The sequence below is a fragment of the Notechis scutatus genome, chromosome 4, assembly GCF_049901735.1.
Source record: "Notechis scutatus isolate UNSWTSFEM ecotype Mainland chromosome 4, rNotScu1.2, whole genome shotgun sequence".
Taxonomy (NCBI): domain Eukaryota; kingdom Metazoa; phylum Chordata; class Lepidosauria; order Squamata; family Elapidae; genus Notechis; species Notechis scutatus.
Window position 1 is genome coordinate 37,957,356 of NC_142012.1, and position 17,834 is coordinate 37,975,189.

The window sequence follows — 17,834 nt, forward strand, 5'->3', positions numbered from 1 at the left end:
GGTCACTATAATGAATAAGCTAGTACAATGTTTTAATATGAAAAGAATTTTAAAGAATCCCACTGTTATCACAACTTATATCTATGTTTCACCTAGTATATTTGATCTCAAATTCTGCTTAGTTCTCAATTTGATTTAAGCCACTTCTGGGACTTGGATGCCACTCCATACAGAAAGTGTATGCAAAAGTATTACAGCATTTGAGTTTTTGAAATTTTTATATCATCTTTCAACTTGGATTAAAAAAATTAAACATCTTTCTGGAGGCATGTCCACATTTCTTATTTTTTTAATGTTAGATGTTAATCTAAATAGAATTAACTAAGGTCTTTATTTCTACAAATATCTTATTTTTTCCCCAAAATTAATATATAATGGCAAACATTGAAGAGTGACTTTGATATTTTTTCTGCATTTCAAACATGGTCTTATGCCTTTAAATTTGTCTTTTAACATAACAGACCCATATGCCCAAGCAACTGCTTGATTAGCAGTTCTTCTATTGACAAGTCAAAAAGAATGCTATATGACCAGATATTTAGTAACCCATTCATAAATCTTGACACTTCATAAGTTCAGAAATTCTAATAGGTCTGAAGATATCAAAGTAATATTAAAAGAAATTAATCTGGCAGCCTAATCAAATACTTGCAATAATAATGCAATAGTGGGGACTTCCGGTTTGAAGGGCTTCGGCAACAGACAGAATGACTAAAATCAATCGGGTGGTTGTTTAAAAATTTATACAATGGCACCACTTCTGGATGAATTGAAAATGGAACTTTAAAAGTACAAAGAAGATGCACAAGAAGGGAAGGGTTCTTTTGGCTTTGTTTTTCAATTCTTAGAAATGGAGATTTGGAACTGAGAAACAACAAGAAAAGACTGCAAAACAAGAAGACTGGGACAAAGAAGAAGCCATCTTTAATGAACAAGCAATTTTATGTGGGGATGAAAAAGGAAAGGGGGGGAAGAGAATGGAGAATTTAAGACTTTAAAAAACAACCAAAGAAAAATAATTCAAAAAATAAGTATAATACTGGAAAGCAACAGAAAGGGGGAATACAGAAGAGAGAAATAGAGGTAGAGAGACAAGGGGGTAAAAAGGGGAGAGAGAAGAAGAGAGGGAAGAAGGAAAGGAGAAGAAGTTACAAAGGACTGGAGCAAGATATAGAGAAACAGGACCTATTTAGAGATAATGGGTGAAAATCTAACTGAAAAAGGGATTCTGTAAAGGTACATAAGATTGTATTGTTATATTAGTAATAGAAATAACTAGAAAATTGGAAACAATGTATGATTAAAATGAGGGATAAAATAGTGTAATTTAGTGAAATGTTTGTGAATAAAATAAGTGAAATAAATGAGAAAATTGAATTAGGAAGGAACAGGAACATTTTAATTAGTTAATGTTTTATAAATATAAGTGAAGGGGGGGAATTAACTATGGAAAGCTTATAATTGTTCCCATAGAAGTATGATATTTAATTGAAAAGTAATGTTAAAGATGTTAAGACTTTAATGAATATTAATATTAATGATAGAATTGAATTGGAATGGAATGTTGTTTTAATTATATACATTTATAATTTTTTTCTTTTTAAGAATACAGTGTGTATTTTAAGAATGTACCAAGCAGAATCCGAATGGAAGTTATGTATTATATTGAATGTTACAACTTTAGGGAAAAGATATAAAGGCGTCATACTCCAATCAGTAACTACAGGAGAAATTTTGTTTAATGAGAAAAGATAATAGATAATTGAAACAGGACAGACAAAAAAATATAAATACAATGATTTGAATTGAGATGAGATAATTAAAATAAAATTGAGAAAATTAAAAGAGGGGAGAAGCTATGCAGAAAATGTAAAATAGTAATAAGATATGGAATAGAATATAAAAATGAGCATGAGCCTGAATTTGTGAAATGTAACCCGGGATTATGCTACTTTCAAAAAAGATGTTTTATTTGTATTTTTTTTCCTCTTTGTGAAAACTCAAATAAAATTTAAATAATAATAATAATAATGCAATAGTGATATCGAAAATAGATGGTATCTACAGTTGGTGATTCAGTTAATTTTTTTAAAATTTCCAATAGTATAATAGATACTAACAGTGCTTATTGTTCAGAAAACAAACTCTCAGAACTAAGATTGTATGAATCATTTATTCCATTGGAGATCATCTGTGTGCTGTATTCATAATGTCCAACGAATTCATAATTCTTTTGTCTGCCTATGTCTAAGTTTGTATGTTTAACAAAGACTAAACTATTGTAACTTTTATCATGTTTTTCACTACTATATTGTTTCTAATCATTAAGGCAGACACAGATTTTCTCTTGAAATGGCCATCAAAGTACAAAAATCATGATCCAGATTTCCAGAAATTAGACCCTTCTGGGGCAGACTGGAAATTAGATAAGTAGAGATGAAAATATGGAAAAGATTGTGCTTCAGAACACATCATGTGGAATCATGCTAACCAGATGCTCCAGGGAAGGAAGCATAGTACAAGATAAGGACTCTACCCAAGACGAAAGGGGATTTCTACTAATATAGTGCAGTCACATAAGATTAAAGGATAACTTCAGAAAGATGATTCCCACCTACATTTTTTTCTTTAGGTTTACAGTAACAATACAGAACATTTTTTTAAAGTTCCATTTTGCAATTCATAGCGAAACTGACCTTGATTAAAAGTTACTTTATGTGCAACTGGATTATTTTTCTAAACCTTATATTTACATTTACAGCATAAAATTATCATCTTTATCATTCAAAACATAAAACACAAAGCTCTGTTTTATTCTATGTACAGTGTGTGTGTGTGTGTGTACACACACACACACTTCCCAGTCTCCTGTTAAAATTAACCTATGATATACAAAATGCATAAAAACAATATGAACTAGAAAATAATAGAAATGGAAGGCAAGCAATAAGGCAAAAGGATATCTACTTTGTTTATACCAACTCCATTCACTGTGCCTTTCCATATCTTTCTACCTTAGAAATTCTTCTATATTATTTCCCATGTAATGTTTTTGTTCTCACCCCTTGAGTTCATGAGCAATATCTGACAATGTCCTCTCCATTCTCTTGTCAGATATTTTGATCTCAATTATCATTCCCTAAGCGTGTAAACCACCTCAACAAAGTTCTTTCATACTAGTCCTATCTTTTGCCTTCATGTTTATTCGGTATCCATTTTTATTACATCTTTTCTTGAATTGCCAACACAACTAAACATTCTCACTGTCTTCAACTGCTTCATTTCTCTTGACATGCTCGACCTGTATGCACAATACAGGCAGTAATGCACTCTTACACAATTGTTTTCACATCCTTTGACAAAGATGTATTCCTTTCAATCAGTGGTGCGATACAACCAGTTCAGTGAGTACGAGCTTTGCATACGCACACAGCATTTAGAAATTTTTTAGCTGTAATACTTACCTTCTGCTGCATCCCTGGTGAGTAAAACAGCTGATGTGCAGCAAACCACTCTGCTGCGCGAATCAGCTGTGCTCAAAAACAAGGAAAAAGCAGAGGATACAGACGGGTGGATAGGGAGGGCCGAATGATCACTGGAACTACCAGTTCACCCAAACTGGTAGAATCCCACCCCTGCTTTTAACAAAACTACATACTAGTCATCACTGTGCCTCCAGAATATCTTCACATTTCTTATGTTTTCCACAATTAACATGCGAAAAATACACATTAATCTACTTGCTTTTGTTTCTTGCCATCCTGCCTTTATTACTTCTTAAGCAACTCAAAGCGGCAAACACACTTAATGCTCCTTCCTCCTATTTTCCCCACAACAGCTCTGTAAGGTGAGTTGAGCTGCCTGTTACTGGCCCAAAGTCTCCCAGACAGCTTCCATGCTTATGGAAAGACTAGAACGTGTAGTCTCCTGGTTTATAGACCAGCACCTTAATCATTACTCCATATTGGCTCTGTATAATACATAATCATCTACTTCTGTCAAACACAGTTATCTTAGTCTTTTGATACATTTTTTTCAGATAAATAATCCTTGCTGCATCAAACAATCTAATATTCACTGTCAGCATTTGCTCAGGTGTGTTTAACAAATTAATCCCTTCTATATATATTTTTTCATACATTGCTATTACCTTTCACTTTGCAAATGGAATAAATGTGGATGTGGTATTCTTCCAATTACCAAGCACAGACACTGACGTCTCGTGTATGTCTTACAGGTTGTCACTATAAGCAAACCACATCCATTTTGTCACTAATTACATGTTTCCAGATTCAGCATTTAGAATTTTTCATGGACATTGACACGATGGAATTTATTTTAATCTGCTCTTGCACATAATGGTATCATTCCTATACTTAATCTTTAAAATACCCCTTCTAATATCCCTTGTTTCAGTTTGATTCTCCCCAAAATCATCACTTTTATTCTTGATACCCTTCCTTCTGCAGAAGGTCTTTGTTTATCTCCATTTCCAAAACAATTATTTCCATCAAAATACCTGTTTTTAATTTTTTTTCCTTTTTGTTTAATCTTAACCATGCTTTGATAAAGCAAAACAAAAAAGTCCCTTATTTTGGTCATTGAGCAGTATTTTGTACAAACAAAATTATAAAACACAAAGATTCAAAGGAAGAGAAAGACGAAATTATGAATCAGTTCATAAAAGTATGACAAATATACAAAAATAATACAGATACTGAAATACAAAAAAATTAATAATAGATGACTAGAATTTCATAAAATTACCAAAAACTTAATAAAGGAAAATAAATTCACTCATCAAATACTTTGTTTTTTTTTTATACAACAGCACCTTATCCAAAAAACTGGCAGCAAAGCAATATAGCTCTATTATTTTTATAGCCAAAATCCAGTCAAATATCAAATGTCATCAAACAATACTATTAAATTAATACATTACTGAATTGATTATGACCAAGCACAAAATACTGCATTGGAATTAAACGACCCCTTCATGATATGATCAGCTGTTAGTCTTTAGCCAACAATCTAAATATTTTCTCCTGGCACACCCTGTGTGGTTTCATGTACTCCTAGTGGCACAAAATCCTTATGCTGCGTCACCTGTAAAGTCATGGAATCAATTATTAACCAATCCATCATCCTCCATTTAGAGACAAACAACCTACTCTCCAATAAACAATTTGGTTTCAGAAAAAAACTATCCTGTAATCTGCAACTCTTACACTGCAAAAACATATGGACTACTCAACTCGACCAGGGCAAAGCAATAGACGCAATCTACATAGACTTCTGCAAAGCCTTTGATTCAGTGGTACACGACAAACTACTCCTAAAAATAAAATCTTATGGTATCTCTGGACAACTGAATAACTGGATAGAAGCATTCCTGTCAAACAGACAACAAATGGTCAAAATTGGGAACGCCCTATCAAATCCAGTACCTGTCAATAGTGGTGTTCCCCAAGGCAGTGTTCTAGGACCAACTCTCTTCATAATCTACATAAACGACCTTTGTGATCATATCAAGAGCAATTGCGTTCTCTTCGCTGATGATGTAAAGCTGTTCAATACCACAGACAATACTACTACCCTTCAAAAAGATCTAGACTATGTATCTGAATGGTCTAACATATGGCAACTCCAAATCTCAACAAATAAATGCTCTGTCTTACATATTGGTAAAAAAATCAGAAAATAAAATACAAGCTGAATAGTCAAGATCTTGTTGATGACCCAAGCTCTGTAAAGGACCTGGGAATACTCACCTCTAATGATCTAAGTGCTAGAGCTCACTGCAACTACATAGCCAAAAAGGCATTAAGAGTTGTTAACCTAATCCCACGTTGCTTTTTCTCTGGTAATATCTCACTACTAACCAGAGCATACAAAACATTTGCTAGACCAATACTCGAATACAGTTCATCAGTCTGGAATCCTTATCACGTATGTGATATTAACACAATTGAGAAAGTCCAGAAGTATTTCACAAGAAGAGTTCTCCACTCTTCTACCCGTTATAGAATACCTTACGCCACCAGACTCGAAATTCTAAAACTAGAAAACCTCGAATTACGCCGTCTTCGGTCCGACTTAAGCATGGTATATAAAATCATACATTGCAATGTCCTACCTGTCAATGAATACTTCAGCTTTAACCATAACAACACAAGAGCACACAACAGATACAAACTCAAAGTAAACCGCACCAAACTTGATTGCAGGAAATACGACTTCAGCAATAGAGTGGTCAATGTCTGGAATACTCTACCCGACTCTGTAGTCTCTTCCCCAAACCCCAAAAACTTTAACCTTAGACTGTCTACTATTGACCTCACCCCTTTCCTAAGAGGTCTGTAGGGGCGTGCATAAAGCGCACCAACGTGCCTACCGTCCCTGTCCTATTGTTTCTCTTATTCTTTTATTTTTCTTATATGTACCCATTTCATATATTCACAACTATGTATACACTTGTACTTATTATCTTGTAAACAATTGACAAATCAAAATAAATAAATAAAATAAATAAAATTTCATGTACTCCTAGTGGCACAAATCATTATCTTGGTCTCTCACTAATTTATTTGCAAGTGCTCTTCATTGCAAAACTTGACAAAGACTTCTGAGACCTTCAAAGATCAATTAAATTTTTATGGCAAAAGTACAATTGAGTTAGCATAAATGAACATGCTCCTCTTTGAGAGCTCCTTGGTGGTCTCTGAACTTGTTTGTTTTCTTGTTTCATTACCCAAACTAAGTAACATCATCAGTGTTAGTAAGGCCAGGGTTTTGCTAATGCTGGGGGAACTAAGGCGAGTGTTTAGTGAGGAAACTGAGAACTGAGAAGCTTCACCCCATTACTCTTTGCTCAGAAAAAGATGTCTACTGCCATGATTCTGCCACGTGGCCCAGCAACAGAGTGGCCTGTCCTCCTTCCCTACCCCAATCTCCTGAGCTTTGAAAGGTAAGTGAGCAATCAGTGACATGTTGGGGAGAAAGGTGTGGAACAGCTGGGATGGCAAAGCAGGACCAGTGCCTCTGAGGACAGGAACAAAAGGAAATAGGCAGGGGGTACACACAGCAAGTCTACAATAGGTTGTAACTGTGAACAAATGTAGGGATGCTGCAGTGGACATAATTTCAGGAATGGATCATAAGTATCTTGGGGGGGGGCGGTCTGTTGTAATTTGAATGGTTACTATGTGACCAGTCATAACCGAAAGGCCACCGGTAAAGAAGACCATGCTAATCACTAACCACAATTAGATATTTAGCAGTAAAAGCAGACTTTAAATGTCCAAGGGGGAAAAAAAAGGCATACATCGAAGTCCAAGCTTAGTATAGGACAGTGGTGGCTAACCTTTTTGGGCTCCCGCACCAATAATTGCGTGTGTGGTTGGGTGCTCGCACTCGTATGCCACCATCCAGAAGGTAATGCGCGCATGACACCCCCCGTGTGCCACATGCGCACCAGATACCCAACAATCAGCTGGCGTGTGGGCGGCGCATGCGCAGTAGACCTTTTCTGGGCAAGGGCTCATGTGCCAGCAGTAATGGCTCTGCGTGCCACTTCCAGCACGCGTGCCATAGGTTCGCCATCATGGGTATAGGAGATCAAAAAGCAGCCGTCATTTTCTTGAATGGACAAAGAAAGAAAATCAGTATATGCCAATCTTTTCATATCAAAAATTCCTCCTAAAATTATTACTTTCATTGGATTTTATATCAAAAGAGGAAATTTGTTGTATAAATTTAGTAGCAATCCTATAGACTGATTTCAGAGTAATAAATCCCACTAAACTTCATGGGATTATTTCTGAGTAAATTAAATTGATTTTAATGGCAAGAATAACTTGGTTCTCTATATTTTTATTCAGAAGAAAATTTTGGTAAGTTTAGGGGGATTCACTGGATAAAAAGTTCTGATTGGAATTTTTCTTTGTACTCATTTGAATGTAAGAACCCTTTAAATTTGAGAAATTAGAGTGAGTGACTCTATTGCCACTTTTATTCATACAATGCATCTTATATGGCATAGCAAAATGACTGACGTGGCCATTTTCTGCATATATTCTGTTTAACAGAAAAGTTTGACATGAAATAGGTTTATATTGCAGCTGCAATTAATATGATTAAATCAGCTAAACTAATTTTTAGCACATATGTATGTATGTATGTATGTATGTATGTATGTATGTATGTAGGTCTTAGGTGTGTTCGGGTCTTTTCCTGTGTAAGATTAAGAGTATCTTGGTGATGTTTCGGCGAGGTCCCACTTGCCATCCTTGCTATCCTCAGGCTGGTGTTTTCGGCTTCATGCCAGTACAAGCTGCTTGCACTGGCACGAGCGAAAGCACCAGCCTGAGGTGGTGAGTGGGACCTGCTGAAACGTCACCAAGATAGTCTTAATCTTACACAGGAAAGACCTGAACACACCTAGACCTACATACCTGTACTGCCAATGGCAGCGTTTCGACGGGTCCCACTCGCCATCTTCAGGCTGGTGCTTTCAGCTTCATGCTGGCAAGTGGGACCTCATCGAAACGTTGCCAAATACTCTCAATCTTGTGGCACCCACTGCTTACTTCCCTCCATGTAGACTTAGATCCATTAAGGACTACTCGTTGAGTATGGTTTGCCAGCCAGTTGCGAGTCCATCTAGTGGTGATGTTATCTATTCCACTTTTTCTAGCTTACTAAGAAGTAGGTTGTGGTCTACTTTATCAAATGCCTTGCTGAAATTTAAATAAATTATGTCCATAGTATTTTTCTGGTCTGCTAATTTAGTCACTGTGTTGAAGAATGAAATGAGATTGGTTTGGCATGATCTGTTTTTAACAAACCCGTGCTGACTGCTAGTTATTACTTTACTTGTTTCTAGATGTTGGCAGATCTGTTTTTTTATTATCTTTTCCAGTATCTTCCGGGGTATTGATGTTAGGCTGATAGTTTCCTGGGTCTGTTTTTTCCTTTTTGAAGATGGGAACCACATCAGCTCTTTTCCAGTCCTCTGGTTGTTCCAGGATTTTTGAAAGATATGGTGCAGTGGTTCTGAGATGACCTCTGCCAGTTTCTTTAAAACTCTGGGATGTAATCCATCAGGCCCCGGTGATTTGTTTTCATCAAGATCAGACAGGTGTTCTCTTACTATTTTTTTTTGTTGCTTATTTTAACTTTTATTTCTGGTCTATCTTTTACAGTTATGTTTTTGGTGGGTTGAGCTATAGTTTCTTTTTGCGTGAAGACAGAGGCAAAGAATGAGTTAAGCAGTTCTGCTTTCTCTCTGTTGCCTGTTACTTCCTTGCCATCTTCTCTCTTTAGTGGACCGACTGTTTCCTTGATTTTTTTCTTGTTATTTATATGTTGGAAGAAACTTTTTTTATGATCTTTGACTTTTGTTGCAAGTCTTTGTTCATGCCGAACCTTTGCTATCCTGACTTTGTCTTTGCAGATTCTCACTATCTGCTGATATTCTGCCTTAGTTGTATTTCCTTCTTTCCATTTTTTGTACTTGTCCTTTTTTTCTTTCAATTTGCCAGAGAGATCTTTGTGCAGCCATGCTGGTTTCTTCTTGGATTTCTTGTTTTTCTTTCTCAGTGGTATTGTGCTGGTTTGGGCTTCTAGTGGTATTGTGCTGATCATACTTTTTAGAGTTTCCCAAGATTCTTGAGTTGTTTTCCCCTTTAGGATTTTCATCCATGGAATCTTTCCCAAGTTCTCTCTGAGTTTATTGAAATCAGCTCTTTTAAAATCCAAGACTCTGGTGTCATTATGTTCTGTTGCTTGTGTTTGCGTTATGTTGAATTCTAGTATGACATGGTCACTCTCACCCAAGGTTCCTGCAGTTTCAACTCCTCTATCACTTCTTCTCTGTTTGTAAGAATTAAGTCCAGTATGGCTGTCCCTCTAGTTTCACCCTCTGCCTTTTGGACAACAAAGTTGTCAGCTAGGTTGGTTAGGAACTTATTTGATTTCTCACTAGGTGCAGAATTAGTTTTCCAATTGATATCAGGATAATTGAAGTCTCCCATTACTATTGTGTGTTTCCTGCATATGTTTGTTAATTGGCTGGCAAAAAGGACATCTATTTTTTCTGCTTGATTGGGTGGCCTATAATATATACCTATGGCAATGTCATTCTTTTTTTCTTTTATATTGACCCATATGCATTCTAGGAGGTTTTCATTTTTGGTTTCATGCATTTCTGTAGCAATATAGTGGTCCTTTACATACAGTGCAACTCCACTTCCTCTTTAATGGGATCTGGTTTTTTTTAAATAGTTTGTATCCTTCTACAGTCATGGGTTTTAATCCCACCAAGTTTCTGTTCTTCCAACTATATCACATTTACCTTAATGTATTCGTAGTTCAAGTTCACCCTGTTTGTTCCCCAGACTTTGTGCATTTGTATATAGGCACTTGAGATCTTTATGTCTGACACTGTGTTTACTGTCTACATAACCTGTGTTGTGCCCACCTGCCCCTACTTTCTTGCCACCTGTTTGATTAGTGCACATGGTATGGCACTCACTATTAAATGCTTGGTTTTGGTTGGCATCAAGGTTTATAATCTTACCTGCACAAACATCTATTTGCATGCACTGGTATCCTTATTAGCTTTAGGTTGCTGGGGACAGAAATGTTCTGGATCCATTAATTCTCTGTCCCCGCTGTTCAGTTTAAATGTGTATCCAGGAAATCTGTGAATTTAATGCTAAGTAACTCAGTCTCTTTCTTTGATGGATGCAAACCATCTCTTTTGTACAGTTTTTCATTGGACCAGCTGCAGACATCATGACTAATAAAAACCAAAGCCTTCCCTTTTACACCACTCCTTTAGCCACACATTAAACTCTGCTACACGCTGCCCTTTCCCTTTTTGTTCCTTGTATACTGGTAGAGTAAAACAATGGAAAGGCACCAGGTCCAGATGGATTGCCAGCAGAATTTTTTAAGACATTCCAGAAATCACTGAATCTTCCATTATTAGAAGTTATGAACGAAGTTATGTCAAGGAAGAGAATACCCAAATCATGGTCAGAAGCATATATTACACTTGTACCAAAGGAGGACACAGACCCACAGCAAGTTAAGAATTACAGACCTATATCCCTGCTAAATTCAGACTATAAAATCTTTGCTTCAATATTGGCAGAAAGACTCAAAATATATTTAATTAATTTTATTCATCCTGATCAAAATGGGTTTCTGCCAAAGAGACAAATTAAAGACAATATGAGAATAATTCTGGATACTTTGGAATATTACAAAGCACATCCTGAAAAACAAATGGCTTTGATGTTTTTAGATGCACAAAAAGCCTTTGATAACACGAATTGGCGATTTATGTTATTATAGTTGGAACAGATGGGCTTTGGTAAGAAAATTATTCAAGCCATAGAAACAATATATTATAAACAAACTGCAAAGGTAATGATAAATGGAGAATTGTCAGATTTCATTGACATAAGAAAAGGGACTAGACAAGGTTGTCCACTGTCACCTATGTTGTTTGTGTTAACATTAGAAGTGTTGAATAGGAACATTAGAGAAGAAAAAGACATAAAAAGAATGAAAATTAAAAAGGAAGAATATAAATTGCAAGCATTTACAGATGACTTGGTTTTCATATTAGAGGATCCACTAGAAACAGCACCCAAATTGATAGAAAAGATAGAAGAGTATGGAAAGGTGGCAGGCTTGAAAATAAATAAAGATAAAACAAAGATATTAAAAAGAACATGTTAATAAGACAAAAGGAAGAATTGGCTGAAGTTCTGAGGATCCGGGTCACAAATAAGGTTAAGTACTTAGGGATACATATGACAGTAAGATGCAGTACACTCAAGGAGGATAATTACCTTAAACTCAAACAACAGATTGTGATAGAATTGGCAAAATGGGAAAATTTATAATTATCTTTAATTGGGAGAATATCAACAATTAAGATGAATATATTACCTAGGATTTTATACTTATTCCAAACAATTCCAATTAGGTTAGGAGAGAGTTTTTTGAAGATTTAAATAAAACAGTGTTGAAATATATTTGGCAGGGAAAGAAAGCAAGAATAAAACAAACTGTTGCAAGATGCAAGAATACGAGGAGGATTTGACCTGCCTAACTAGGAATTATATTAGCAGGCGACAAACTTGATGTGGGTAAAGGAATGTATAACGCTAACGAACAGTAGATTATTGACTTTAGAAGGACATGATTTGCTGTTGGGATGGCATGCTTTCCACAAGGTAACTAAAACACAGGGGTATTTTAGAAGACATTATATTCGAGAGGCATTGCTATTAAATTGGGAGAAGATTAAAAAGCAGTATTACTTAAAAATTCCACTTTGGTTATCTACTATTGAAGCTTTTTCTTATCCAATAACATATAAAAAGAAATAAACAGTTAGATATGGTGAGACACTGAATGGAAAGGGTGAACTTAAATCTATGCAAGAATTGGAAGAGCAAGGTATAAGGATGAATTGGTTTTCATATGTGCAAATACATTCTAGATTTGATAAAGATCTTAAAACAGAAGGTTTCTATAAGTTGACTGATTTAGATAAAATCTTGACAGGTACTGATGAAAAGGTAATTTAAAAACTTTATGGACATTTACTAGAATTTAAATTAGAAGAAGAACAAGTTAAAGAAACGATGATTGCTTGGGGGGGAAATTTTGGATATGGGATTGAACTAGAGAAATGGCAAAAATTGTGGTCTCAAAAATTGTGGTCTCAAAAATTGTGGTCTCAAAATTATAAAATGACAATGTCAACTGCATACAAAGAAAATTTGTATAAGATGTTTTACAGGTGGCATCTACCCCTGACAAGAATTGCGAGAATGTTTAAGAATAAATCAGATAAATGTTGGAAATGTCATCAGATACCGGGTCCATATTACCATATGTAGTGGCCCAGATGCAAAAAGATATTGGACTAAAATCCACACATGGCTGGAAAAAATGATAAAACAACACATAGACTTTAAGTCAGAGATATTTTTATTGGGAATCATACCAGAAATATACAATAAATAACTGAAGTATTAGATTGTAAATGTATTAACAGTGGCTAGAATTGTATTTGCTAAAAATTGGAAAAATGAAAAAATGCCAACGCAGGAGGAAGTCATTAAGAAAATTATGGAATGTGCTGAAATGAGTAAATTGACATTTGAAATTAGAGAACAAGAAGTTAAACAATTTTATAAGATATGGGATTTATTTTATCAATGGTTAGATAAAAACACATGGAAATGAAATATGTTAGAAAACTTTAAAGGTAATAGAATGAATACAGAATATATATATATATATATATATATATATATATATATATATATATATATATATATATATATATATATATATATATATATATATATATGTGTGTGTGTGTGTGTGTGTGTGTGTGTGTAAAAATGTATAACCATTGGAAGAATGCATAATATAAATTTATAGCAAATATAGAATATCTTGTATAAAATGAGTGAATAACAGTTTAGTCAAATAAGTGATTAATGATTGATAATTAATGTACACATATATATTAGATTGATAATATCAGAACTTATATAAATGATAAGTGATGATTATGAAGAGGAAGCACAAAAGATATGTAACCAGAACCTGCTGAATACTACCTCTGGATGTTTGAATGTTGCCCTGGAAATGCCAAAGAATGCTATTCAATAAAAAAAGTAAATATTATAATGTAATTTGATGATGGTTTTATGTTTTGTTTGTGTAAGTCTGTTTCTAAAAAAAATAAAACTTGTTTGGGGGGAAAAAAAGACCAAGTGGAAGCATTCAGCGACTGGGAATCAGACATACTCCCTCCTCATCGCCCCACTGACTGTGCCATTGAGATACTTTCGGGGGCAAAATTACCTAAGCCAAAGATGTACTCAATGGTCCCAAGAGAGATGGAGGACCTGAGGAATTTCATGGATAAAAATCTAGCTAGGAGTTTCATCCAACTGGCAAAGTCTAGAATGGCAGCCCCTGTGCTCTTTAAAGAGAAGAAAGATGGGTCTTTGAGATTATGCCTGGATTTTTGTGGGATCAACAGTCTCTGTGTGGAAAACATGCACCCCCTCCCCATCATAAAGGCATGCTGGGATACCTGTCCAAGGGAAAAGTGTTCACCAAGCTGGACCTAAAAGAAGCATATTACCAAGTAAGAATAAAAGAAGGCAATGAGTGGTAAACTGCTTTCAATTGTCCCTTAGGGCAGAAGCTGACAACCTTTTGGACCTCAAGGACCACCAAACTCATAATTTTAAATCCCGGGGACCACTAATATGAATTTTGACTGACGGTGGCTTGCTGACATTGATGGGAGAGAAAGAGAGAGATCTGATCTAACCTCTCTCTCTCTCTCTCCCTCCCTCCTCCCTCTCTCTCTCTCTCTCTCTCTCTCACACACACACACACACAAACACACAGAGTCAGGGGTGGGATTCAAATTTCATAACAACTGGTTCTGTGGGCATGGCCTAATTTGTGGGTGTGGCTTGGTGGTCATGTGACTGGCTGGGCATGGCTCATATGTAAATATTATAAATATTTATGTAAATATTGAATTTTTTATTAAAAAAGAGCAACTTTTACCAAAATCAGGCAAAGCAGGCAGGCAGACTGAGTTGCTCACAGAATCACAGATCAATTTAGAGATCTATGATTCTGCAATTGGCTACCTGAGTCTGTCACATAAAATTTGCTTGCAAGCAAACTCACAAAATTAACTCATAACACACTATGTATGTAAATAATGGGTTTTTTATTAAAAGAGAGTAACTTTTACCCCAAATCAGGCAAAGGCAGGCAGACTAGAGTTGCTCACAGAATCACAGATTAACTTAGAGATCTATGATTCTGCAATTGGCTACCTGCACTGAATAATAGAAGCTTCAGTCCTAAGGAAGGTTTGGCTCTGTAGAGATTAAGATCTAAAGATTAGCTAGAAAGCAAGAAATGCAACGATTTCCTGCTTTCTAGCTAATCGAAATCTCCCGGCACAGCAGAACAGCTGATGGTCGGAAAAAGGAAAGAAGGAAAAATAGCAACTTAGTAGGCAAGTTTGTCAGGTAAGGAGTGAGTGGGAGGGGAGGGTTCCTGTAGGCCATGTGGGCGGTGCAGCCTTGTGTTCCTGCGCAGCCTGGATTAATTGCTTTGGGGGATGCTCTGGGGGTGACATTTCTCTCAGACCACCAAAATTTTCTCATGGACCACCTGTGGGCCGCGGCCCACCAGTTGGCGACCACTGCCTTAGGGTGTTTCTGATTCTGAGTGATTTTGGGCTACAGGGAGCACCTGCAGTGTTCATGCAACTAATCAACAAAGTGCTGCATGAGCACCTATATAAGGGGATGTTGGTGTACCTATGTTGTTATGTAAACTATCAGCAAATAAACTGGGCAGAGCTCGTACTTTTTGCAGAAGTGGCTTATAATGACTTGGTGAATAGTGATACTAGATTCACCCTTTTTAAAGTAACCAGCAGGGTTGAATTAGTACCAGTGCCAGAGTTTTTGAGGAAACCTCCTTCTTCAGTAACAATAGCTGAGGCCCTGAAAGCTGCTTGGAGAAACATGCAGAAAGTTGTGAGTAAGGCGAGGGAGTCATAAAAGAGGCAGGCAGATTGGAAGATAGCCTCTCAGGAGAAAAGGGAGAGAGTTTACCTGTCTACGAAACACCTAAGTTGAACCAACCTTGTAAAAAAACTGGGCCCTAAGTACATAGGTCCATTCCCAATTGTAAACCCAGTTATTGTGGTGTTACAATTGCCTAAGATACTCAGGTGATACTCACTGTAGCTTGTTGAAACCCTTCCAAAACTCTAAGTTAAGGCCAATCAAGGACCAGCTGCCATCTCTAGTGATGATGTGGGGGGGGGGGGGGAGAAATACTATGAGATAAAGAGGATATTGGACTCAAGGTACTTTAAGGGGAAATTACAATATTTAATGCAATGGAAAGGATATCCCTCAGCTGATGTAGAGTGGATAGGTACTCAAGATGTTAGTGTACACAAGTTAGTAGAAAGGTTCCATGCGAAATATCCCAAGCAACCAATGTGATTAGTGAAGATTAAGACCACCTAAGCAACCATTATTAATCTGTGTTTAATATTTTTCAGGTGCCCGTTTCCTTCAGGGGGTCCACATGTCAAGATTGAATTGCTTTGCTTCTTTCATACCTATTGCTTTTCAATTTGCCAATGGACTGAGGCAGTGGTGGGATTCAGATTGTTTTAGTAATGTTTCTGTGGGCATGGCAGGGGAAGGATACTGTAAAATCTCCAGTCAGATGTGGGATTTGCCGGTTCTCCGAACTACTCAACATTTCCTCTACCATTTCTCCAGAACTGGTCAGAACCTGTTGAATACCACCTCTGGACTGGAGGGAGTGAAATGGAATGACGAGAATGTATGCAGAGATCGTGAGAAGTTAGACCCAGCAAGGCCACCGCTGCAGGCGCTTGAGAAAGAGAAGACCATCTCATAATTGGACAATGTGATCAATGAGGGTGGGGAGCAGAATAATTGTTTAACTGGGCAAGCATTTGTGCAGAAAACCAGAGATAGTTTCGTTTCTTCAGTACCAATATGGTGTATCCAGTAAAGTTTTACTTTTGTGAATTTAATTCTCCTAAGAGTGTTTCCTTGTTTTGGATTTGCTAATTGGACAGCTGACGGTGCCATTTAATATAAAAGCCACTTATTTTGTATTTTTTACTCTTGTTGAAAATACTCCCACACTACAGAATTGATTAAATAACCAGGCAATGCCTTCTTTTTTATGTACTTAACAGATTCCAAAGTTAACTATTTCCTTGGAGAAAATATGTTTTCATCTTTCACACAAATTTATCCAGATGTTTTATACTGAGTAGTGTTCCATTTAAATGTATGTGCCCCAGATATCTTATCTAATATACTGATAGGAAATAACATGATTGTAAAAATAATATTGAATAGATTTTTTAATGTTTTGTTTTAACTGCAGGATGTCTTTTTTTTTTTTTTTAAGTCTTAGCATTTTCGGTGGAAAATGTTTACTAAGAAAAACAGCTTAGCTTTCATTGATGTCATGAGAACTGAGGTAACCAAGCAAAAGGCAAAAAGAAAAGAAAAAAGTCCCTAAAGGCAGCAGACCAGTTTCAAGTAAAATGCAACCACATTGCCAGAATAGTAACCTCAGAATTGCAATGCTTATGATCATGCAAATAGGGAGGGAACACAATGAGAATTTCAACAATGAGATAGTTAATCATATCTATTTGGTTTTTAGTGGTCTGGGGAGAAAGGGTGAATCATCTATTTCCGAAGCATTTCTCTTTGGCACTTAGATAATTCATGAGCACAAGATATGAACAGGCTAAATTCTCAAATAAAACCTCCAACTATCTCTTGAGACTACAGTCCACAATTATAATTTACCTGGCTTCACAGGGGAATTGAAATTTCACAAGCTAATTTTGTCACATTCTTTGAAAGCAGTTCTTTCTTCTGTCATTTTTAACAGATGAACTGCATCTAACCCAGTAATGACTAAACAATAGGAAAGTAATTTCTTAAGATTAAAAATGGGTGGGTGGGGAAACTTAGATATTATAATGTAAGACAGTAAGATAACCGGGAAGTAAGAGATGGAGAGTAAATGGGAGGAGTGAAGTAAAATTGCCTGAGCTTTCCAGAGTGCAATTAAACTTCAAAGCATGAAAATTGTTGATTTGGCATGCTTCCAAGATACAGGTTAGAAAAAGCATTGGCTGTCATCAGATGAGATATCTGAGGCTTCAGAAAGAATGACGTAGG